General features: G+C 43.1%; 1 protein-coding gene across 1 annotated transcript in view; it reads right to left on the minus strand.

Annotated features, from left to right (window-relative positions):
• ST8SIA6 (ST8 alpha-N-acetyl-neuraminide alpha-2,8-sialyltransferase 6) overlaps positions 1-26,627 on the minus strand; it is a 149,352-nt gene that overhangs the window by 117,021 nt on the left and 5,704 nt on the right. The window lies entirely within an intron of this gene.

Consider the following 26,627-nt stretch of genomic DNA (forward strand, 5'->3'; position numbering starts at 1 on the left):
ATTTTAGTAAGCAATGAGAGCTTAAAGCGGGGGTGGGGGCGGGGGACTGTAATTGTGATTTATTTATATTTTTGAAAAAATACACTGAAGAAATGATAAACATAAACCAGAAGGACAGCAGAGGCCACAGAGGAGGAATCCAGAAAGCCAGTGCTGAGACCCTTTCTGTCACAGAAACATCCCCGCGGGAAGGCGTCCTGGTTCAAGTCCCAAGTCTTACACCTGCTACCTCTGTGATGTGGGGCAGATCAACTCAGTTCTTGGCACCCCATTTTCTTCAGCTGTAAAACAGGACGTGACTTGGCAAGTGTTCCTGTGGTAGCTACGATGTGCCAGGTATTATTGCGGCTGCACATGCAATAGCCGAAGAGTTCCTTACCCACATGAAGTGTATTTCTGAGCAAGATGGGACAGGCAACAATAACTGATGTGAAACAGAGGGTAGGTCATAAGGTAAAAAGCAGCAGAGAGAAAAATAAGGCAGGGAGAAGGTAACCAGAGAGTAGGTGACCTGACAATCTGGAAAAGGGCATAAATAAAGGAACAGGTGGATAATTGGGGGTGAGGGTTAGGGATCGATGGTCTGGACAGAGGACACAGCCCAAGAAAAGGCACCAGAGCATGGCGTGTTCTAGAAGTGGGAAGATGTTCTGTGTAGCCAGAGTACAGGGAGCAAGGAGGAGACTTGAAAGGGATGAAGTCAGAGGCAGTGGGGCCAAATTTTATAATGACGCACGGGCCATTGAAAGGACTCTGGTTTTTGCTCCGGAGCTAGACAGGAAGTTGCTAGACGAAAGTGATGTGATGGAGTTTACATTTAAAAGGACCACTCCGCTCACTGTTTTGAGAATCTGAGGTTTCACTCGAGAAGGGCATGGGTTCCAGTTCGGAGGCAATATAGCGATCCAGGCAGGACGGTGGATATGTGCCTTTTCTACCCCACCTGTGTGTTATTTTATGGTGTGTAAAGATAAGTTTCAAAACACTGCATGTATTTAAGGCTTATTACTGTTGCCATCTTATGGCCTTTGCACTAGAAACACGCTAGCAGGAAAAAACACAGCCAACAAAGAGTTTTGTATTATGAGCTTGCGGGTGATGAGGAAGATGTCAAACAATCAACCCTAGATTGGTATCGTATTTAGAGCCTGTTTAATGGCCCACTGGAGACGGCAGACAGGGCACATCCCAACTTTTCTCGCTTCGTGTGACCCAAGAAACTAACTGGTATTCTAAAAAATAATATCCTCTCCTTTCCTCAACAGGACAACACATTCCACATCAATCTGTCAAACGCAAACACACACACACACACACACACACACACACACACACACACACACACAGAACCTTGCTTTAATAACTGTTGAACACCGTCAGCAAAAATATCACCAGGCATCATTGACTTAGGTGTAAGTTAGATGAAGTTCTAAGATACAGCTTTAACACTCAACTATTAATAATCAAAGAGATTCTAATTAAAGAGATACCATTTTCACCCATCAGATCCAGGTCTTTGTACCTTGGTCGAAACCCACAGAGTGTAAAACACCAAGAGTGAACCCCAATGTAAACTGTGGACTTTGGGTGATTATAATGTGTCCATGTAGGTTCATCTATTGTAACAAATGTCCCACGCTGGTGGGGGATGTTGACAGTGGGGACGCTGTGCATGGGTGGGGCGGGGGGCGGGGCGGGTCTATGGAAAATCTCTGTACCTTCCTTTCAATTTTGGTATGAATCTAAAACTGCTCCTTACAAATGTACATATTTAAGAAAAAAAACACACAAGGAGGAACAAGGGAGAAGTAATCACAATCCAGTATAAAACTCGGCTATGAGCAATATTTACAGGCTCATGACAACATAAACTGAACATCAAATTCATTTAAAATTAATAAAACTAGGGGCAGCTGGGTGGCTCAGCCGGTTGAGCATCCAACTCTTGATTTCAGCTCAGGTCATGATCCCAGGGTCATGGGATAGAGCCCCACGTTGGGTTCCACTCTGAGCATGAAGCCGGCTTGGGATTCTCTCTCTCTCCCCCTCTCTCTCCCTCGGTCCCCCTCCCCCACTCATGTCCGTTCTCTCTCTCTCTCTCTCAACTAAAAAAAAAAATTAACAAAACTATATTAGGAAAGTGGGGTAACGAGGTGTGAAGAGGTGAGGTGTGTGTGCATCTATTTGTCTCTTGGAGAGGGGGATACAGAATAAGGGGACTAAACCTATTTCTGCCATAAACAGACTTCAATACAAAATTAAATTTAAAAATTCAATTATAAAACTAAATTAAACTTTAACATTAATTAAATTTTATAAATGAAGAAGCAGAAGTAGAAGTGCATTGTTAAAAAATGTCAAAAAAAAACAGGAGAAAAACAGCTAATGCGTTTTTGAAAGTTATTACCGCAGAGGTGGGGGGCCAAAAAGGCAGGAATCGCTAATCTTCATTATGTCTCTCAGTCCTAATAAATGACACTTACATAAGGTGCCAGGTACTAACACTAGTCTAAGCCACAGATGTAATTGTTTTCTAGAAGAAAATATGTCATCATAGTCTGTGGCTTTTTAACTATTTAATACACTACTTAGAAAACAACAAAAATTGACTTAAAAATAGGGCACAGTGCTCTCAAACTAGGTAATTTAATTACGGGACTCACGGGTTTCTAAATTATAATACGAAGTTCAATTCCTATTGAGCACATACCATTAATGCTCTGCAACACCACAGACAGACACCCTGGCGTGAGGTGGCATTTGCTGAGAGCCCCACTCTGATACGAGATTCACTGTGGGGCTCACTGATTGGGTATTTCCTCCACACCACGCTCTGATGAACATGAGAGAATAAATGCATGAGAACTGAGCACATCCCGTTATCTCACTTGATCCCCTACCACCTGGAGAGGCAGGCATGGGGTGTCTGTGAGAAGGCAGGTAAATGTCCCAAGGTCACAGTTAGGACGGTGCGATGGACTGAATACCCATGTCTCCCCAAAACTCATATGCTGACGTCCCAACCCCCAATGTGATGGTCTTTGGAGACGGGCCTTTGGGAGGTAATTTGGTTTAGATGAGGTCATGCCCCTGGGGTTCTGATCCGATGGGATGAGTGCCTTGTAAGAAAAGACACCAGGAATACCTGGGTGGCTCAGCTGGTTAAGTGCCCAACTCCTGATCTCAGCTCGGGTCATGATCTCAAGGTTCGTGAGTTCAAGCCCTGCATCGGGCTCTGGGCTAATAGTGTGGAGCCTGTTTGGGATTCTGTCTCCTCTTCTCTCTGCCCCTCCCCTGCTTGTGCACACTCTCTCTCTGAAAATAAGTAAATAAACTCAAGAAAATTTAAGAAAAAGAAAAGACACCAGAGAGCTGTCTCTCTCTACCTCTGTCTCTATTTCTTTTTCTATCTCTGTCTCTAGCTCTATCTCTGCGTCTGTCTCTACCTCCCTCTCTCTTTCTCTCTCTGCCATGTGAGCACAGAGCAAGAAGGCAGCCACGTACAAGCCAGGAAGATAGCCTTGATCAGAACCCAACTCTGCTGACACCCTGACCTTGGACTTCCAGCATCTGGAACTTTAAGAAATAAATGTCTATGGTTTAAACAGCCACCCAGTCTGTGGTATTTTGCTACGGCAAATACACTGTTTAAACCACCCAGTCTGTGGTATTTTGCTACGGCAAATACACACACACACACACACACACACACACACACACACACACACACACCCCATTCAGAGCTGCAACCATTAGACGATGGCCACTCTAGCTCTCCAGAAGTATCCCACGGAAACCCCCTGACACCCAGCTAGTCTCTCCAGGCATCAGCTATGAGAAACCAAAGGAACTGCACTCACCTTGAGAAAATGTGAATTTCCAGAACTATGTAAACATCTGCCACCTCAACCTAGTTCTTAGGATTTTTTCCATGAAAGACGCCCTCCCACCTTACAAATACCACACATCAATTCACGTCACTGGAAGTACAGGCAAACCTCGTTATATGATCCCTCAGAATGACCAACCTTCACTGGCTCCCCGGTTTTGTTGATGTGTCCATGTCGTGGGCAGAATTGTGTCCCCACCCCTCAAAATTCATGTGTTGAAATCCTAACCCCCAGTACCTCAGAATATTACCTTTTTTGGAGATAAAGCCTTTCAAGGGGAGATTAAGTTAAAATGAGGCAAGTGGGACACAGATATGTCCAGAGAGAAGACCACGAGAGGACACAGGGAGAGATGGCCGCCTACAAGCCAAGGAGAGAGGCCTGGAATGGACCCTTCCCTCACAGCCTCAGAAGGAACCACCCTGCCCACACCTTGATTCAATTTCTTGCCTCAATAACTGAATTACACAAAAATTAATGAGAAAATACATTCCTGCTGCGTAAGCCCTCCAGTCTGTGGAACTCTGTTACAGCAGCCATAACAGACTAATACAGCCCATGAGTGCACACATCCGTGATCAGGCTCTTTTCACCCCCCCCCCACCGCCGCTCAATCACAAAGACTTGAGGACTCAGCCTCCTCAAGCTTCTCCTCACATTGCTGTCCACTCCCATCACTTGGCTTTTAACTCAGGCCCATCCTAGTTTCTGGCTGTGACGGCCTCCTGACTGGTTTCTCAGTTCTTTCCCCTTTCCATCTATCATCTGTACACGGGGGATGTTCACAACAGACCCCATCCACACAGAAATAGGTGCCAAGTGCCTGGTGCCAGACAGGGTACCAGTCATGCACGTGCCTGCCCAACCAAGTGGCCACCCCTGGTGTCCCTGGGAGAAGGGGCAGAGGCCAGGGCGGCCCTACACCGGCCCCAGAGTCGCTTTCCCAATCACAAAGCTTAGCACGTGGCCCCCTCCTGAAAGCCCTTCAGCGGCTCCTGCACCCTGTGTTACCTGGCCAGGAGCACGCCTTTGCTCTGCGGTCCCATGTCCCCCACCCCGCGCTCACGCCCCGGGCTCCGGCCACCCTGGAGTCTCAGCTTCACGGGCACACCGCGTTCATACGTCTCCAAGCCTTGGTATATGTCATGAATGTCTGCTTCCCTCTGCCTACTCGTGGAATTTCCACTCCTGCACCCTCATCTGTCCAGCCACCCCTGGGCCACCACCCTGTCCTGGAGACATGTCTCCACGACAACACTTGCAGTGGGTGGTCCTCATGGGCACTTGCGGCTCCCTCTCGAGGCTGGGGCTCCTCGGGAGCAGTGACTGACGCTTATTCAGGGCTGTCAGGGCCTCTGGGGACCAGAGTGGGGCCTCGGAAAATGTCTGGAGATTACAGGATTGATGTGCTTTGCCACAACCACGAGCTGAACTTAGCAAATGCCTCCCTAAGGAAAGAAGGCCGTTTTTACCCAAATCGAATTAGGCACCGCCCGCAGATACACCCCTCCTGGCACCCAGCTCTAAGAGGAGAGCACAGGTTTCCCGCAGCATAAATACCCGCCGAATGGATGAATGAAGCCATTAATAACCTTTGACTGTGTGTGGGAATCGATGCTGCTGGGAAGAATGTTTTCAAAAGAAAAGAAAATCACCTCTGTGAGTGAGTCAGGATAAAATCGTTTAGATACAAATATAGTCCTTTCTTAGGGGACTTGCTCTCAGTGAAGTTCCTGGGGGGTGTGGTGGATGTGTGTGTGTGTTCCCTGGGCCCTCCTTGGCAGGCTCTCCAGTCTCCCAAGGGTGGCCAACAGAGCGGGAATAGAGAGAGAACCCACGCCCCTGACTATGGGGGGCGGGGGAGACACACGCATGCATACAGGCGCACACGTGGGCACAACAGGAATTCTGTAAAGCTTGGGAGGGCTAAGTTGCCTGAGTGGGTTGGTTCCAGCTTGGGCAAAGGAAATAACGGGGTCTCAGTGCACTTCCTCCGGCCCAGTCTGTGGTTTCCCCGCAGCCTGAGAGGGCTGCCTTCCAGAGGACGTGGGTACCCGGAGGCATCCGCAGCCCTTGAGGTCGGGCCCAGACCGCCCACCCATGCAGATCCAGATGGCTCTCCTCCGGCCGGGCTGCAAACCTTCCAATCAGAGGACAGCCCACCCGCCCAGGGATGTTTTCCCAGCGCGCCCTGGGGCCCAGAGCAGCTCCCTGGGGCGCAGAGATGTGGGCCCGCTGGTGAGCCACTGAGACGACCCTCTCCAGGCACACTCTGCTCTGTGTTCCCCCTGCTTCGGCACACCTGACTTCACCAAGACTGACCTTGGGGTCCGAAGGGATTCAAAGCTCACCCTCGGGCCAGTCCCCTGCCTTCCGGGGCTGTGAAGCCTCCCGGGCTCCCACCCCCACATGTCCCCGAGGCCCTCCGTCCCAGCAAGTCTCAGTCACGCGTCACCGCTCCCTGTCATTCTCTCCCACCGCGCCCTAGATGACCAGCAAGATCACCCTGCATTAACGAGGACACAGTGCGACTTGCCCCTGCTTCTCCGCCTGGAGCACAACCTGGGACGTGAGTCAGCTGCCCCTTCCAGCACTGTGGCCTGGGACCACTGCCTAAACCCTCCGGGTTTCAGTTTCTCCTTCTGTAAAATGGGAATGCTAACAGTCCTGCAGAACACCGTCGCTGGGACAATGAAAAGAAGTCAGACTCATAAAGCTGCTAACGCTGGGCACATCATTACAGCCCAAGAAACCGCTAAACCTCTCGGATGCTGTTGAGCTTGACAGAGAGCCGTATGCATCCCACGCACCCACATTTGGGTGATTATTCTCTATCTTAAATAAATAGCATTTCAAACCTGACTTGAACTGCATAGAAAACATGACAAAAAAATGTAGGAAATCCGCAATCGAAGGGGGAACTTGTCATGTTGTGTGTCATCCTTACCTCACAATATTGTGGATTACCTAAGAAGACTTTCTGAATTGGGGGCTCTTCAGAAATACTTAAACCCTCTGCATATCCCAGTAACACAGCCCTCACATACATCAGCGTCCTGTACCCCAATGTTTATAGCAGCACTCTCAAATTGTGGAAAGAGCCTAAATGTCCATCAACTGATGAATGGATAAAGAAATTGTGGTTTATATACACAATGGAATACTACGTGGCAATGAGAAAGAATGAAATATGGCCTTTTGTAGCAACGTGGATGGAACTGGAGAGTGTGATGCTAAGTGAAATAAGCCATACAGAGAAAGACAGATACCATATGGTTTCACTCTTATGTGGATCTTGAGAAACTTAACAGAAACCCATGGGGGAGGGGAAGGGGAAAAAAAAAAAAAAAGAGGTTAGAGTGGGAGAGAGCCAAAGCATAAGAAACTGTTAAAAACTGAGAACAAACTGAGGGTTGATGGGGGGTGGGAGGGACGGGAGGGTGGGTGATGGGTATTGAGGAGGGCACCTTTTGGGATGAGTACTGGGTGTTGTATGGAAACCAATTTGACAATAAATTTCATATATTGAAAAAAAAATAAAACACGCACGCACACACACACACACACACACACACCTGCATAAAGCTTACACAGCTCAAAGCGGCCACAAACATGCATTTTCTCACAAGATTTCCCGCACATAAAAAATTTCGAGTGCACAATTCAATGACATTTCATAACTTGATGGAGGTAAACTACCACCAGTTTTATCACAACCCAATTCTCAAAGATTTCTGTCTCCCCAAAGAGATCCCTCGTTCCTAATTTGTACCCCACCCCCACCCCCCTCAGACAACCACTGATGGGGTTTTTACCTCTGTGTCCTACAGGATTTTGTGTCTGGCTTCTTCCACTTAGCATAATGTTTTCTTCCACGTTGCAGGGTGTCATATTTCATACCTTTTTGTTGCTAATTAGCATTGCATGTACAGATACACCGCATTTTGTTGATCCATTCACTGGCTGATGAATGTCTGGATTGTTTCCATTGTCTGGATATTATAACTAATGTTGCCATAAACATTCACATGCAAGTCCTTTGTATGGACACATGCTTTTTTTGTTTTGTTTTGGGTAGGTATCTCAGAGTGAAATTCCTGGGTCACGTGACGAGTTTATGTTTAATTGTGAGAAGCCTTCACTTTTCCAGAGTAGTTACACTTGGACTTCCACTGATGATTGGTTGAGTGCCAGCAACCTTAAGGCTCTTGCCTGTGTCCTGAACAATCCTGACAGCCCATTCCACCACCACCTCCACCCCCAGTGTGTCCTCGACGGCACCAGGCAAACAGGGAAGCAGAGCTATCACCATAGGCTGGCCTGCTAAAGCCCATCGCCCGAGGGAAAATGGTCCCTTGGAACACCAAGAGCACCAAATGTCTTTGCGGCTCCTTCTGCCCTTGCTTTGCTATAGAGATCCTGGTCTCAGGGTTACCGAGGGATTCACACTTGGTGCCCAGAAGCTAAACCTCAAATGCTAACCAGCCCTGAACGCTTTACCTCCCCACCTACTAAGGATCACATGGAAACCAATGAGTTCGTGAGCCAATATAAAGATCCCCGACAAAGATGGATCCTCCTTAGTTCCCCAGTATTTCAACAAACGCCCAAGAGTGACAAACGCCAACGAGTGAGACTGAGATTCCTGAGACAAGAAGGCTTATAACGATTATCCTGGGGATGATAACTTCCTGGAGGGAGACCCCTGGAGTGGTTGATCTAGTTAATGTACTTGATTCTGTCCCCATTTCTTCACCATTAAAGACACTTGTACATTCACCTTTGAGGTGTCCCAATGTACTAAATTACCAAGGGGACACTCTATCTCCATACCATTTATGCAGACAGAATCTTCACAGGCTTGCTCTGTTCTCAAGCACCCCAGCTGTGCCCTTACACTGACAACATCCTACTGAGGGGAGAACTCATAAAGCTACTACACAAGACATTCGAATGCAGTCTGTACTTAAACTACCTGCAGTTGGGTCACTGCATCCCAAGAGATCCACTTGAGATTTAGGGGCATCATTTGGTCCCCAGAAGGCCACTACATACCAGATCCAGTCAATAACCCTATCCCAGAACTCTCAAACAAGCCCAACAACGACTTGCCCACTTGGCTTCTAGAAGCAATTATCTTCCCCACCTACATGTTTCATTAAAACCTACTAAGGCAGTCCCAAGAAAATCATCTCAATTGGAATGAATGCCACCCCAACAACTGGCCCTGGAAGCCACCCAAAAGACTAACAATGCCACTAGTCCTATCTGGTGATTCCTATACTGTGGAAGCCCTAGTCACTAATTCTCATGTTTTCTAGAATCTCCTTGCCCGAGTCCATGGGTCCAAGAAAGATCGTCCCTTCCCTGGTCTTCTTGGCCATTTGCAGGGTCTCGAGTCCAGGAGAAAGGGAATCCATTCATTTTATGGACAAGAGCAACACCATCACATGTGATGGAATGCACCGGAGGCTGCTTTTTTCTATCCCATTGCTAAGACTCAGTTGATAAAGGATGGGGATCCAAAGGTTGGTCACTTTGACACTGGAGGATTCCCTCAATGAAGGTAAATTCATTATCCATATTCTTACAGACTCTTGGGTAGTAGCTAACAGCCTCACTGTTTGGTCTAACCAACAGGCACAAAGTAGATTTCACATTCAGGATTGTTCCCTCTGGGGTCTTCCACACTGGGAATATACAGCTGTTCACACCTCACATATCACAATTAGAGTCTGCTGTGTCTCACCTAATACTAAAGGTCTCATGGAGAAGGCTCAGCGTGAAGCTATAGCTGACCAACTAGCTCACATTTCTTAAGTAAATTCATATAGTACCCCCATTCCCTGGGCCCTAAAGGCCCAGTCGTTGTGGCCTTTGGACTCTTTAAACATGAGGCTGAATACCATGGCATCCCCATGCCCCTGGCTTTAGCCAAAACCCTAACCTCCCAATGTGATTTCGTGCCGTTTTGTGTCCTGGGATCATGGCCGATGAGGATCATCTCAAGGAGCGAATGCTCCTTCGCTCATTAGCAAACTGATTTTATTGGGCTTTTGCCCAAATCTGCAGGCATAAATCACTATGCCCTCACAACGATGAACAATTCTGTGGGCTCACGTTGGGCTTATTCTTCCCCGCATGCTAGTGCTGACACCACTATCATAAGTCTCACCAAAACTCTGTTAGTTCTCTTTGGGCCCCCAGATATGATCCACTGTGACTGGAATAAACACTACTCATTCAGTGTAGACATGGATCTTAAAACAGGACATTATTGGGAATTCCACTCTTCTTATGTATCTCGGTTTAAAAGGATGTTCCAGCAGAAGCCACTCAGTATAAACCTGAGTAGCCCTGAACTTTTGTTTTGAACATGCATTTTTTTTAAATCCTTACATATTGAAATATACATTTAAATAAAAAGTTTCCAGTGCTCTGTGACTTTACAAAGAATCTTCAAAACCCCACAGAAGCAGGGGTTCTCAGCTGGGCTACAGGAATATGTGATCACTAATGTCTAAATTTTTTATTAGAAATAATTCCCCTAAGTACAAGTATCATAAGACAATGTCTGTTTATTCAAATTCTGTATTAATCTAAATTTCCCATTTATGAAATAATTACAGACCTGAGTTTTCAATCTTGCAGGCTTAATCCATCTTCCTCTAATCACCAACTTTATTTTATATACTTACAAGCGTACAACTATAAAATCAGGTTTTATTACTGATATTTTACCATGTGAAACTCACTATGTGTCTCTCTCAGAATGCAATATGATAAAGTATAGCCCCCAAAACCTAGTGCTGTTATTGAGACAAGGAAAGAAGACTCAAATCCCAACACGTTGGGGTTCCAGATTATAGTGGGGATACCACGGTGAAAGAAACAGACAAGGCACATACCTCACCAAACTTCAATCTATTACATGAATAATATTCCCTAGACACAGAAAACATGAGTACTTTGGTATCCCCAAAATGAAAGGGGAGTGTGAGATGAATTGCCAAATCAAAGACACAAAAATCTGTCTGCAAACTGATGCTCAAAGAGTAAAGCTGTGCTGACAAATATAAACATGCAAAATCTGGGTCTTCCCCTAAAATATTAAAGTAGCAAATATACTATAAAATACATACCAAAGCAAAACACAAATCATTGGGATCACCCATTATACCCCCAGAGTAAGGAAATCAGGAGATACAATCTCAAAAAAAAATACAGTTGACCCTCGAACAACACAGCGTTAGGGGTGCCAACCCCTGTGTACTCACAGATCCATATAGAACTTTTGATTCTCCACAAACTTAACTACAATAGCCTAGTGTTGACCAGAAGTCTTACGGGTAACAGTCCAGCAACTGTTATATGTTTATATGTTCTATGTATTATGTCCTGGGTGGAAATTCACAAAGGGAAACCACAATAGAATGTAGATAGGAGGCTGGCAGGGGGAGCACACATGCCCTACCTCCTGCGGTCAACTGCACACCCAACAGGAAGAGACGAACTTTGCACATGGATACCACTTTACTATGCTGCCTGAGCAAGAAAAGCTTACCTCTTCCTGCTGGCAACAACCCAGCCAATGGGAGAGTCACAACTCAGCCAATGAAAAGCCACTATACTTCCAGCTCCCAGTTTACTCCAATGGGCTTTCGATTTACAACAGCATTATCGACTCCACCCCCTCCTCTATAAAAGGGCATGCTTCTCCTTTGTTCAGTGGACTTGCCTAACTAAGGTGTGCAGGCTTGCTTGTCCTTGGTTGCAATTCTCTGCTACTCCTGACTAAACCCATTTTGGCTGATAAGGTAACTGGCAGTTTTAGTTTGAAGGTTACCAACTGCATTCTTCAAATAAAGCACGCTAGATCAAAGAAAATGGTATCAAGAAAATCATAACGAAGAGAAAGTATATTTACAGAACTATCCAAAAATCGCATATAAGTGCATGCACAGATTTCAAACCCATGCTAGTCCAGAAGTGACTGACTGTATATGGCACACTGAATATACCCCCCCAAGGCAGCATGTAAGGTCACCACTTGCCTTCCAACTGAGATTCCAGCAACTAGTGAGAGCTCTTAATCATTTTCAAAGTTAATGGACCTCACAACTCACAATTCCAGTTTTCTGGAATGCCAGTTTAAAAATTATATGTAAGGGGCGCCTGGCGGCTTAGTCGGTTAAGCGTCCAACTTCTGCTCAGGTCATGATCTCACAGTTCGTGGCTTCGAGCCCCACATCGGGCTCTGTGCTGAATGCGTGCCCAGAGCCTGAAGCCTGCTTCAGATTCTGTGTCTCCCTCTCTCTCTGCCCCTCCCCTACTTCTGTTCTTGCCCCCTCTCTCTCTCTCAAAAATAAAAAATAAACATGAAAAAATTGTTTAATTATGTTTGGGAATCTTAGTGTTTTTATACTTACTTACTGTAACTAACAAGGTAATGGAAATTATTTTACAATGATTTCAAAAAGCACAGGTTATGCCCTATAAAATTATCTTCAGAAATAATTACGCCCATGGATATGAAGGTTCCCAAGAATTACTGACTGATTATCCAAAGCATGTACAAAGCATTCTTCATACTTCCTGAAACAAAGCTGTTGTTGTTGTTGTTCTTAATCTGTGAAGGGGAGCAAATTTTGCCACCCCAAGATATGCCTCTTTGACATATTATTTTAAGCTGGTTATTTTTAGGAAAGGACAGATCCAGATGAAGCTCAGAAAACTGAATACAAGTTACCCTTCTGTAAAAGACATTTACATTTATAAGACAAAATCTCCATTTGTAAGGGTATCTCCCTCCCTCTAGCAAGAAAAGGAGGATAACTCAATCTCTAGAAACTCTCAGGCCACAACTTAAATCTGCACAACCCTACCCTTGTTTATAGTGCTTTTCCTGATCAGTGTCTGCCCAAAACTGAATCCCCACCCCCAACATCTTTTGCCTTTAGCCGAAAATGGTATTTAACGTGCTGGCTTTGGCCACTTTGAAGGGTTACTCAGTTTTTCTGGGTCTCTCCCATATACATGCTACCAAACTTTTGCTTTTCTCCTGTTAACCTGTTGTAAATCAATTATTTAACCAACCAAGAAACCCAGAAGGGAAGAAAGGAAAACTTTTCCACCACTCCCTTTGAGAGTACAGGCAAGACTGATCTAAGTGTCCTCACAGAGAGCAAGATGGAGTCACTCCTGGTCAAGCGGTGACTCATGTCAAGCAGTAGGTAAGCAGCCAAGAGCGGTGCACCTGAGACCAGATATCACCAAAACCAGGACGGGTGGCCAACACCCAGAAATGATGACCAGCAGAACCTGAAGAGGACTGCAAAGGCCCAAGATGGATGACTCCTGGAAGGACTTTTGCAGCCAACTGTCAGACTCTCCAGACACTGAGCCTTTCACATCTGACCATGTTGAAAAGGCCACTTCCGCCAAAGACTCTGTCCAAGTAATCTCTGAACATAACAGAGATCATCCACTACTTGAACATAAGAAGCAGTAAGCTCCAAGAGCTGATCTGGAGTCTAGTTTCTGAAAGTCCTCGTCCAACTGTGCACTCACGGACTGACTTCGCATTGGGCTTAATTCCTACCCCTGGTTTATCTTGTGGGTTGTATGCCGTTGTGTCGGGTTTGCTTTGTGTGAAGTGGATGAAGCCAAGTTAAATGCACAATGAAATGTCATTGAGTTTGGAATCCTGAACCTGCTTTACAATTATGTTAACCTTGTTTTATGACTGAACAAAGCTGATGTTGTGGGAAGACATGAATCATCACAGCGCACTCACGACAGACCTAGATTAGCTAGCTTCCTAAGTGTGTATACATAAATATGCTAAAACAATAATAATATTTTTTATTTTTTAATTTATTTTTAATGTTTACTTTTGAGAGAGAGAGAAAGAGAGAGAGAGAGAACGCAAGCTAGGGAGGGGCAGAGAGAGAGGGAGACACAGAATCCAAAGCAGGCTCCAGGCTCTGTGCTGACAGCTCAGAGCCTGACACAGGACTCGAACCCATGAACTGTGAGATCATGACCTGAGCCAAAGTTGGACACTTAACAGATTGAGCCATGCAGGCACTCCCAAACACAATTTAAAACTTTTTTTTAGTGTTTATTTATTTTTTGAGAGACAGGGTGAGACAGAGCATGAGCAGGGGAGGGGCAGAGAGAGAGGGAGACACAGAATTTGAAGCAGGCTCCAGGCTCTGAGCTGTCAGCACAGAGCCCGATGCGGGGCTCGAACCCAAGGACTGTGAGATCATGACCTGAGCTGAAGTCGGACGTTTAGCCGACTGAGCCACCCAGATCCCCCAGTAATCATATTCTTAATGGCAATAGCAGCTATAAAACCACACATCAAGACACAAGAACACTTTTCTCAAGTTTATTCATGGCATCACTAGCTCTTTAAAGGGCTTCTTTTTCTGCCCCCAAAGGAGAGGCTGTAGAAACCTTTGCACCCTGAAACTGCAGAGCAGCTAATATTAGTGACTCTAAAAAGAATCACTGCTCCTGGCCGATGAGAGATATATTTATTTCCTTTTCTTCTCTTCAAATCCTTCTGCTGTACCCAGGCTTCTCCTCTCTTTAGTCCTCTGTTAGCACCTAATCTCTCGAAATGTTTGCTCTTTTCCATAACTCCTAAAGAAAATCTTCATTCCTACCACCAGGAAGTCAGACTTATTCTGCTGGTGTTTCAAATTCGTCCTGAGGCTTATTGGCTCAAGGAAAACGTCTCTGAAAGGCACACCGAATTAATATACAAGGGCCAGACAACTCATGGGGCCACCCTAGTTGCTGTTTCAGGGGAACCACCTTCACTGTGACATACATGTGTGAACATTATTGTCTGCTGGAGGTTGCTTCTCAAGGCAGGAGGAGAAACCCCCAGCCTTCTGGTGAAGAAAGGCCCTGAGAAGGAAATTGTGGAGTTATATGAGCCTAATCGAAAATATAAGTCCACCTCCCATCCCGGCTTTCCTGCCTATGTGGCAAGGAGCCCACGGAAGGCCAACACTGCCTGCAGCCCGTGTCCTATCCCCCCTCCCTGGGACAGCTCCCCTGGACAATTGTGGCCCACAGCTTTTACCAGATGACAGGGAAGTCAGGAGACAGGTGATCAATATCAGAGCAGAAGTGAACTCCCAGTAAGCCTTGAAGAGAACGGCTCCAATTAGGACACAGGATGAGGGAGCAGAAAAAGAGGCAGAATACAAGATTTAAAGCCTCATTTCAAATTATTTCAGAAACTAGACTCAAGGCAACTTTAAAATGTACTCAATTTTTAAAATCAGGATACACACAGTATCATTACTCCTAAAAGCAAAGGAGTAAAGATACCAAAGTGAATTATATTGTTCTCAAAAATAAAATCCAATAGCCTTCATCTATTTGGAGGGTGGGGTAGAGAGGAAAGGGGTAAAAGAGAGTGAAAAGCAGCTGTTGCAGAGTTATGTTTAGCTCTATGGCCCTTTTACAAGCCCTAGTTCACACTTATCTTGGATTTCTGAAGCTCACAATTATGATCCCTTTGTGAACATAGACAACAACAAAAAGTCGAATAAAACATCATTACAACTTTCAGTTTGAGGCAGCAAAGAGCAAAACGTGCCTGATTCTCTCTCTTCCAGACTATTTACATTCTTATGAAAGTACACAAGTCTACACAAAATGACAACCGCACATTGTGATGGCAACAGATAGCTGCTTCAGAAATTTGTCGGATCCCGGGGAGAAATACTGTTAACAAGAGGGTATATGGAACCACACGGAGAAATTACCAGCAGCTGATGAATCAGCAGATCCGGGGAGAAAAAAATTAGGGTGGTTTTGATCTTCCTCCCACTGTCTACCTTTCTTTACCTGAGCAAAGAGAGCCTGCCCCAACCAGAAAATCAGGTGGCTGTTCCCACACAAGAAGGACCTGCTTCTGGAGACAGCGGAGGCTGTTTGAATGCTGATGTGCCAAGTACTCATTCATTATTCCCTTTCTACATTCTCTCGAGATTATATCTACGCATATTATTGTATTATATTATATTATATTATATTATATTATATTATATTATATTATACTATATTATTACATATTGTATTATATTATATTATACTATACTATACTATACTATATTATACTATATTAATTATAACACTGAAGGAATGGGACAGGAAAGGGAATTAGTCACCACACCCTGGAATGTAAAGGAGGTGGCAGCTATGAGGAGAGCTCCAGGACCCCAGCCCTCTCTGGATTTCAGGTGATACTTGGCATGCACTACTTCTCTCGGCAGCAAAAGTCCAGGTCGTTTAGGATAACTTCAGAACACATGCACTTTCTGGCAGTCATGAGATCAACACATGAGAACGAGACAGATTTGAGGCTCCGTCTTTAAAAAACTCAAATTAGTAAACTTTATGTTACTTGTATTTTACCACAATTTATTTTTAATTTGAGTTTTAAAAAAACAGACATTTGTTTATGGGCTGTATGGCTCAGCCTCTCACCTGGTGTGTGCTCTAAGAAGGGTAATCTTTCAGCCCCTGGTAGGAGCCAAAAGGAGTTCTAAGATACCCTGTCTGACGATCACAAGGCCAGAGAGAGACCTTCTCATGCAGAGATATCTAAATCAAAAAGAAGCCAAAAAAACCCCACAAAACAAAATATAAAACGTGTTAAAAGATTCTCTAACTGGATCCCTCTGGAAGATGGAAGCAGAGTAGGAGGACCCTAGGCTTGTCTCTTCTCAGGAACACAACTAGATAACTATCAAGTCATTCTGAATACCTCAAATATCAACCTGAAGATGACAGGACAAACTCCACAACTAATGGGGGAGAGGAGGCCACATCAAAGAAGGTAGGAAGTGGTTTAGAGGAGAAATGAATCGCAGCTGCTATAGAGGGGAGAAAGCCATGGTCATGGAAAAGGGAAAGAGACAGAGAGAGGAGCACATAGGCGAAGGCACAAAGAGAACGTTTCCCCAAAGCCACTGGTGGAGAAAAACAAAAGGGGCTGAATTTCGGAAGTTCTTGCAACCATTGGGCTTAGAGCCTGGAGTGTTAAATAAAGGTCAGCGGAGTTGGTTGGGATACAGCCTTGAGGGCACTGCCCTGTTCCTGGAGAAAAGGCAGGCAAACAACCTAGGGGCAGATGGCATGGAAACAGCGATGTGAAGAATGCCTGGGCCACACAGTGGGGAGATAATTCACTCTCCACAGAGGGCACCCTTGAGAGGCAGAGTCCACAAGATACCTCTCCGAGGACAGGGCAGATGGCTGGCACCATTTCCCTCCCCCATCCCTCAGCATAAACACAGAGCCACCTGTGGGAAGCAGCAAAGCTCCAACACTGGCTGCCTAACTTGCTTACACCAAACTCCACACCCCTGCACTCTGACAGGACTGCCCTTCTCAGTCAAGCCTGCCTCAGTCCCAGTGTGGCAGACCTCTTCCCCAGAAGACCAGGACAAACCCTTGCCCACACCACGTCTCCAGACCAGAGAGTTCTGCGGGGCCTCAGTTCTGGTGGAAGTGGTGTCAGGTCTCATATCACAAGCAGACCAGAGCACTCCTAGTAAAAGTTACGCCAAAGACCAAACACTGCTCACAGCAGGTGAGAAGAGCCTCTCCAGACAACTGGCTTGAAGGATAGAGCAGCCAAAGCACAACAGTAGAGTGCACACAGCATACACTAGAGACACTCCTAGAGCACCAGGCCTGGGCACTACATGCCCTCTTCTTCATAAGGCCATTACTTTCAGGAACAAAAAACAAATGGGCTTCCTAACACAGAGAGGAAGGCAGAGACTTAGACAAAATGCCAAGATGAAGGAATTCATCCCAAACGAAAGAACAAGATAAGGCCATGGCCAGAGATCACAGCTAAACAGATATAAGTAACATGTCTGATGGAGAATTTAAACCACCAATCATAAGGATATTCACTGGCCTTGAGAAAAGAAGACATCAGTGAGACTCTTACCACAGAGATAAAAGAGTTAAAAAAGAATCAATCAGAAATGAAGAATATAATAAATAAGATTAGAAACAGACTTGATGAAATGAAGAGCAGGCTGGGAGAATAAGAGGAATGAACTAGTGATACAGAAGACAAAACAGTAGAGAATAATGGAACTGAACAAATGAGAAAAAGAAGAATTGTGGAACACAAGAACAGAATTAGGGAGCTCAGTGACTTTGTCAAACGTAGTAACATCTATTATAGGAGTCTCAGAAGAAGAAGAGAGAAAGGGGGGGGGGCAGAAAATTTATGTGAGGAAATAATAGCTGAAAACATCTCTAATCTGGGAAAGGAAACAGGCATCCAGATCCAGGAGGCATAGGGAACACCCATCAAAATCAACAAAAGCAGTCCAACACCAAAACATATTGTAATTCAATTTGCAAAATATAGTGATGAGAAAAAAACATCTTAAAAACAATACAAAAGAAGTCATTAACTTACAGGGGAAGACAAATAATGCTAGCTGGAGATTTCTCAAGAGAAACTTGGCAAGCCAGAAGGGAGTGGCATGATATATTTGAAGGGCTGAATGGGAAAAATCTGCAGCCAAGAATACTTTACCCAGCCAGGCTGTCATTCAGAATAGAAGGAGAGATAAAGAGTTTCCCAGATAAACAAAAACTAAAGGAGTTCATGACTACTACACCATCCCTGCAGAAATATTAAAGGGGATTCTTTGAGTAGAAAGGAAGGACCAATAGTGGCAAAGACAAGAAAGGAACATAGAAAATTTCCAGAGGCAGCAACAAAACAAATAATAAAATGGCAATAGATACATATCTATCAACAATTACTCTGAATGTAAAAAAATAAAATAAAAAATAATTACTCTCAATGCAAGTAGACTAAATGCTCCAATCTAAAGACACAGGGTGTCAGAATGCATTAAAAATAAAAAAAAACAAGATCCATCTACATGCTGCCTGAAAGAGACTAATTTGAGACCTGAAGACACCTGCAGACTGAAAGTGAGGGGATGGAGAAACATTTATCATGCAAATGGATGTCAAAAGAAAGCCAGAGTGGCAATGCTTATATCACACAAAAAAAATAGACTTTAAAACAAAGACTGTAACAAGAGATGGAGAAGGGAACTATATCATAATAAAGGGGACAATCCAGCAAGAAGATCTAACAATTGTAAATATTTATGCAGCCACCATGGAAGCACCCAAATATATAAAACAGTTAACAAACATTAAGGAACTAATTGATAATAATACAATAATAGTAAGGGACTTTAACATCCCCCCTACACCAGCGGACAGATCATCTAAACAGAAAATCAACAAGGAAACAATGGCTTTGAATGGCACACTAAACCAAATGGATTTAACAAATACATTCATTCAGAACATTCCATCTTAAAGCAGCAGAATACACATTCTTCACAAATGCACATGGAAAATTCTCCAGAATAGACCACATACTGCGTCACAAATCAGCCCTACAAGAAGTCTGAAATCATACCATGCATATTTTCAGGTCACAACACTATGAAACTTGAAGTCAACCACAAGAAAATATTTGGAAAGTTCTCAAATACATGGAGGTTGAGGAACATCCTACTAAAGAATGAATGGGTTAACCAGGAATTTTAAAAAGAAACTAATAAATACATGGAAGCAAATGAAAATGAGAACACAACAGTCCAAAACCTTTGGACTGTAGCAAAGGCAGTCCTAAGAGGAAAATACATTACAATTGAGGCCTATCTCAAGAAGCAAGGAAGGACCCAAATATACAACTTAACCGTATACCTTAAGGAGCCAGAAAAGGAACAGAAGGGAAAAAAAAGCCTAAATCCAACAAAAGAAGAGAAATAATAAAGATTAAAGCAGAAATAAACAATACAGAAACAATACAACAAAAAAAATGGTAGAACAGGTCAATGAAACTAAGAGCTGGTTCTTTGAAAGAATTAACAAAATTGCTACATCCCTAGCCAGAATTATCAAAAAGAAAAGAGAAAGGACCCAGAGATAAAATCATGAATGAAAGAGGAGAGAGAACAACCAACACCACAGAAATATAGTTATAAGAGAATACTATGAAAAATTATATGCCAACAAACTGGGCAATCTTGGAAAAATGGATAAATTCCTAGAAACTCACAAACTACCAAAACTGAAACAGGAAGAAATAGAACAGACTGATAACCAGAAAAGAAACTGTATCGATAATAAAAAATCTCCCAATAAACAAAAATCGAAGGCCAGTTGGCTTCACAGCTGAATTCTACCAAACATTTAAAGAAGAGTTAATACCTATTCTTCTGAAACAATTTCAAAAAATTGTTCAATTTCAAACAGTTTCAAAAAAATTTGGAAACTTCCAAATTCATTATATGAGGCCAGCATTACCCTGATGCCAAACCAGACAAAGAGTCCGCTAAAAATGAGAAGTACAGGCCAATATCTCTGATGACCATGGATGCAAAACTCTCAATAAAATACTAGCCAACTGAATCCAACAATACATTAAAAGAATCATTCACCACATGCAAGCGGGATTTATTCTTGGGTTGCAACCGTGGTTCAATATTTGCAAATCACACAACAGGTTACACCACATAAATAAAAGAAAGACTAAGAACCAAATGATCTTCTCAACAGACGCAGAAAAAGCATTTGACAAAGTACAACATCCATTCATGGTAAGAAACCTCAACAAAGTATGACATTCCTCAACATAACCAAGGTGATACAACAAAAACCCACAGCTAATATTATCCTATGGTCAGGAACAAGACAGAGATGTCCACTCTCATCTGTTTTATTTAACATAGTACTAGAAGTCCTAGCCACAGTAATCAGACAGCAAAAAGAAATAAAAGGCATCCAAATCGGCAAGGAAGAAGTAAAATTTTCACTCTTTGCAGATGACACGACCCTATATACATCAAAAACCCGAAAGGCTCCACCAAAAAATTGCTAGAACTGATACATGAATTCAGTAAAGTTACAGGATACAAGATCAATGTACCGAAATCTGTTGCATTTCTATACATCAATAATGAAGCAGCGGGAAGAGAAATTAAAGAATCAACCCCATTTAATTGCACCCCAAACCACACGATACCTAGAAATACACCTAACGAAAGAGGTGAAAGACCTCGACTCTGAAAACAAAACGCTGATGAAAGAAACCGAAGAGGGCACAAAGAAATGGAAAGACAGGGGCACTTGGGTGGCTTAGTCGGTTAAGCATCCAACTCTTGATTTCAGCTCAGGTCACGATCTCACAGTTCATGAGTTCGAGCCCCACGTCAGGCTCCATGCTGACAGTGTGGAGCCTGCTTGAGATTCTCTCTCTTCCTCTCTCTCTGCCATTCCCCAGCGTTCTCTCTCTTTCTCTCTCAAAATTAATGAATAAACTTAAGAAGAAATGGAAAGATACTCCATGCTTGTGGGTTGGAAGAACAAATACTGTTAAAATGTCGATACTACCCAAAGCAATTTACACATTCAATGAACTCCTTATCAAAACACCAACAGCATTTTTCACAGAGCTACAGCAAACCATCCTAAAATCTGTATGGAACCAGAAAAGACCCGGAATAGCCAAAGCAACCTTGAAAAAGAACAGCAATGCTGGAGGCATCACAATGCAGGATTTTAAGTTATATTACAAAGCTGTAGTCATCACAAGAGTGCAGTACCAGCACAAAATAGACATGGAGATCAACAGAATAGAATAAAAAACCCAGAAATGAACCCACAACTACATAGCCAATTAATCTTCAACAAAGCAGGGAAGAATCTCCAATGAGAAAAAGTCTCTTCGACAAATGGTGTTGGGAAAATTGAACAGCGACATGTAAGAGAATGAAACTAGACCACTTTCTTACATCATACACAAAAGTAAATTCAAAATAGATTAAAAACTTAAATGTGAGACATGAAACCACTAAAATCCTAGAGGAGAACACGGGCAGTAACCTCTTTGGCGTGGACTGTAGCAACTTCTTACTAGACATGTCTCCTGAGGCAAGGGAAACAAAATCAAAAATAAACTATTGGGGGTGCCTGGGTGGCTCAGTCAGTTAAGTGTCCAACTCTTGACTTTGGTTCAGGTCATGATCTCACAGTCGTGCGACTGAGCCCCGTGTCAGGATCTGTGCTCAGTGTAAAGCCTGCTTGAGATTCTGTCTCTCTCCCCCTCTCTCTCTGCCCCTACCCCACTCACCTGCACATGTGCCCTCACTCTCTCTCTCTTTCTCTCTCTCAAAATAAATAAACTAATTAATTAAATTAAAAATAATAAACTACTGGAACTACATCAAAACAAAAACTTCTACACAGTGGAGAAAATAATCACTAAAACTAAAAGGCACCCTATGGAATTAGAGAGGACATCTGCAAAAGATATATCTGATAAGTGGTTAATATCCAAAATATAGGAAGAACTTATAAAACTCAACACCCCAAAAAACAATTAAAAAATGGACAGAAGAAATGAATAGACACTTTTCCAAAGAAGACACACATATGGCCAATAGACACAGGAAAAGATGCTCACCATCACACATCATCAGGGAATACAAATCAAAACTATAATGAGGTAGCACCTCACACCTGTCAGAATGCTAAAATCAACAACACAACAAACAACACAAGGTGTTGGCAAGGATGTGGAGAAAGGGGAACCCACTGCACTGTTGATGTTGATGAGAATACTCTGGAAAACAGTATGAAGGGTCTTCAAAAAGTTAAAAATAGAACTACCCTAGGATTCGGCAATGGCACTAGTAGGTATTTACCCAAAGAATACAAAAACACTAATTCAAAGGGATATTGTACCCCAATGTTTACAGCTGCATTATCTACAATAGCCAAACTTTGGAAACAGCCCAAGTGTCCACTGACTGATGACTCGCTAAAGATGTGATACATACATACAATGGAATATCACTCAGCCATAAACAAGAATGAAATCTTGCCATCTGCAATGATGTGGACGGAGCTAGAGTATTACCCTAAGCAAAATAAGTCAGTCAGAGAAAGACAAATACCATATGATTTCACTCATATGTGGAATTTAAGAAACAAAACAAATGAGCAAAGGGGAGAAAAAAGAAAAGGAGAGGTAAATCAAGAAACAGACTCTTAATTATAGACAACACACTGAAGGTTACCAGAGGGGAGGTGGGTGGGGGGAATGGGTTAAATAGATGATGGGGATTTAGGAGTGCACTTAACGATAAGCACTGGGTAACATATGAAGTGTTGAATCACTATATTGTACACCTGAAACTAATATAACACTGTATGTCAACTAACTGGAATTTAAATAAATGTTAAAAAAAATATTCTCTAACTTGGGAGAACAGTGTTCCCAAGATGTAAGAAAAAATTATACTTTTAAAAGATATTCACTATAAGAAACAGAAGAAATCTTGAGAAAGCATTTGCTTTGTGTTCTCAATAAAATGCAAGAAAACTTGAGGTTAGAAATGGAGGGTGAGGTTTATTAAACGTTTACTTAGATGCTTTCTAAGATGTAAGTAAATTGATGTGATAAGGTGCAGGCTAAGATGAGAAAAAAATTGTAAAGAATAAAAATGTAATAGATTTACTGTTTTAGACAGGGCAAAACAGAGAATTGACACTACAGAGAAATAATTCAGTAATGTAGAGGACAGCTCTGAGCAACCTTCCCAGAGGGCAGAGGGAAAACACACACACACACACACACACACACACACACACACACACACACACAGAAAACCAAACTAAAAAAAAATAATAATTGTTTACATGGAAAGGCAATGGTGGCGAAGAAGTATAGCAATGCAGGACAGAAAATGAAAAATCAATTCACAGAATACAGTCAGAATGTGTGGAACACATCAAATAATCCATGATAGGACACAAAAGAGAATAAATAGGCCAGTGGATTAAAAAAGTTTACTGACAAAATTAACTGCAAGAGGTCACCCAAAAGACATATCACTGGAAAGTTAACAATTTTTAAGTAGAAAGAAAAATCCTCTCCGGATCCATAAAACAAATCATCAAACAGGTGACTTTTGAAAAAATAAAAGTTAAGGGGAGCCTGGGTGGCTCAGTAGGTTAAGCATCCGACTCTTGATTTCAGTTTGGGTCATGATCTCAAGGTTTGTGAGGCTGAGCCCTGCATGGGGCCCTGTGTTTGGGATATTCTCTCTCTCTCTCTCTCCCTCTCTCTCCCTCTCTCTCTCCTTCCTCTCTCAAAATAAATCAATAAATTTAAGAAAAGAAAAATGGAAAGTTAAGACTGCTCCTATTTGTTTTTCAGGGCCCTAAAAGGCAGACAACAGAAGAACAGAAATCTTAAAAAATTTGAACGACAGAAACCAACAACAGTGGAGTCAGGATGCAATATTTCAGTACTTATATGTGAAAAATAACAATTGCACCCTGAGGCGCCTGGGTGGCTCAGTGAGTTAAGCATACAACTTTAGCTCAGGTCACTATCTCACGGTTCGTGGGTTTGAGCTCACAGCTCAGAGCCTGAAGCCTGCTTCAGATTCTGTGTCTCCCTCTCTCTCTGCCCCTCCCAGACAGCTCTCTCTGTCTCTGTCTCTCTCTCTCAAAATAAATAAACATTAAAAGAATTTTAAAAAAAGAATCTATACTCAGTATATCTAGATTTGTAAGCAAGAGTTTAATTCAAATTTAGGAAAAAGAATTCTCAAAGGAGAAAGCACATGATAGAATAATAGCTTAATAGAAGCTCACCCCGGGGTGCCTGGGTAGCTCAGTCGGTTGAGCGTCTGACTGTCTGACTTCGGCTCAGGTCACGATCTCCCAGTAGAAGAGTTTGAGCCCCACATCGGGCTCTGTGCTGATGGCTCAGAGCCTGGAGCCTGATTCTGTGTCTCCCTCTCTCTCTGCCCCTCCCCCACGCATGCTCTGTCTCTCTCTGTCTCAAAAATAAATAAACATTAAAAAAAATAAAATAAAAGCTCACCCCTTTCGCCACACGCCAAAAGAAGTTGTACAGGGAGTAAAGGTTTAAATATGTAAGAGTGCATTTAAAATGTACACTTAGCATAACAAATACATCAATAAATGATCAGTAAGTATCAATTCAGAAGCAGAATTGAGAAAGAAAAGTAGATATAAATGACAGGAATACAGAAAGTTTGAAAACTTGTACAGATTACATAACCACAGATGTAATTAAATGTTAACTAAATTAGAAAATCAATTTAAATGCACGGTAAATAACTTTTCTATTTTTGGTCTTCCTAAACCTCTTATAAATCACTAAGAAAACAGAGCATCTTGATATGAATACCAAGAGTATGAAAAGCCAACTTAGAAAAAAATAAAATAAAAAACATCTTAAAAGTTAAACACACTGGTAAACAAATAAATACAAATTGAGACATAAATAAAATGATTATCTCTTGAGAAAGAAACTGGAAAGATGAAGAGAGTCGAATACACAATACAGTCAAGAGTTGTAGGGGCGCCTGGGTGGCTCAGTCGGTTAAGCTTCCGACTTCAGCTCAGGTCACGATCTCGCAGCTCATGAGTTTGAGCCCCGCCTCGGGCTCTGGGCTGATGGCTCAGAGCCTGGAGCCTGCTTCCCATTCTGTGTCTCCCTCTCTCTCTGCCCCTCCCCTGTTCATGCTCTGTCTCTCTCTGTCCCAAAAATAAATAAACGTTAAAAAAAAAAAAATTAAGAGTTGGAGTCAGTGGTCAATCTCACACATTGCTAACGTGAGTGAAAGTTGGAATCAACTATTATTGCTGGACGAGTCACAGCAACGTTTTGAAATTTCACATATCCTTTGATCAAGCCCCTCCACTTCTATTAATTTATCTGAATAATCAAGAATATGTGCAAGGATACAAAGCGGTTCATATTAGAGTATAAATCGAAATCGAAAAGAATAAATACCCCAACTGTGCAACAGGAAAGAATATGTAAATTACGGTCCAGGCACACATTCAAACACTATGCTCTAAAGATGATGTTGCAGAAGACCAGTGACGTGAAGAAGAGTTGAGATGTTAAAAAGCGTTACTAACCCATACCAAAATATGCACAGCAACATTACCAGGTATGTGTATGCCAAGTTATCGAAAATATGAAGAGCACCCATCTTTTGGATGCTGAAATGACAGGCAGTTTTTATTTTTCCCTCTGTGTTCATCTAAAAAACATGAAGTAAGGGGTACCAGGGTGACTCAGCCGGTTGTGTCCGACTTCCGCTCAGGTCACGATCCCAAGATTAGTGAGTTTGAGTCCCGCATCAGACTCTGTGCTGAAAGGGAGGAGCGTGGAGCCTGCTTCAGATTCTGTGTCTCCCTCTCTCTGCCCCTCTCCCGTTCACAATCTGTCTCTCAAGTAAACTTTAAAAAAGCTTTTAATAAAAAAAAAAAACCGTGAAATAAAATCTCTGCATGACGTTCCCTACAGTAATGACTTGGGATATAACACAACTGATACTTGATGTCTGCCCTCCCTGGAAGCCGGGGTCTCAAACAGGGACTAGTCAAAGTTCTACCGCAGGGAGAAAGGGTCACAGGGAGTGCGAAGACAGCCCATTAATGGAAACAACCAGGTGAAGCTCTATGAGAGAGCAGAAAAGTAGAAGGAGGGTCCCCACATCTCCGGAAAACTCACAGTCTTATCATCCCAGATGGCGCACTGACGTGGGCAACAACAAGCAGGACTTTCAAAGCACAGCTGCTGCTACCCAGGAA

The sequence above is a fragment of the Acinonyx jubatus genome, chromosome B4 (assembly GCF_027475565.1).
Source record: "Acinonyx jubatus isolate Ajub_Pintada_27869175 chromosome B4, VMU_Ajub_asm_v1.0, whole genome shotgun sequence".
In the NCBI taxonomy this organism is placed as follows: Eukaryota; Metazoa; Chordata; class Mammalia; order Carnivora; family Felidae; genus Acinonyx; species Acinonyx jubatus.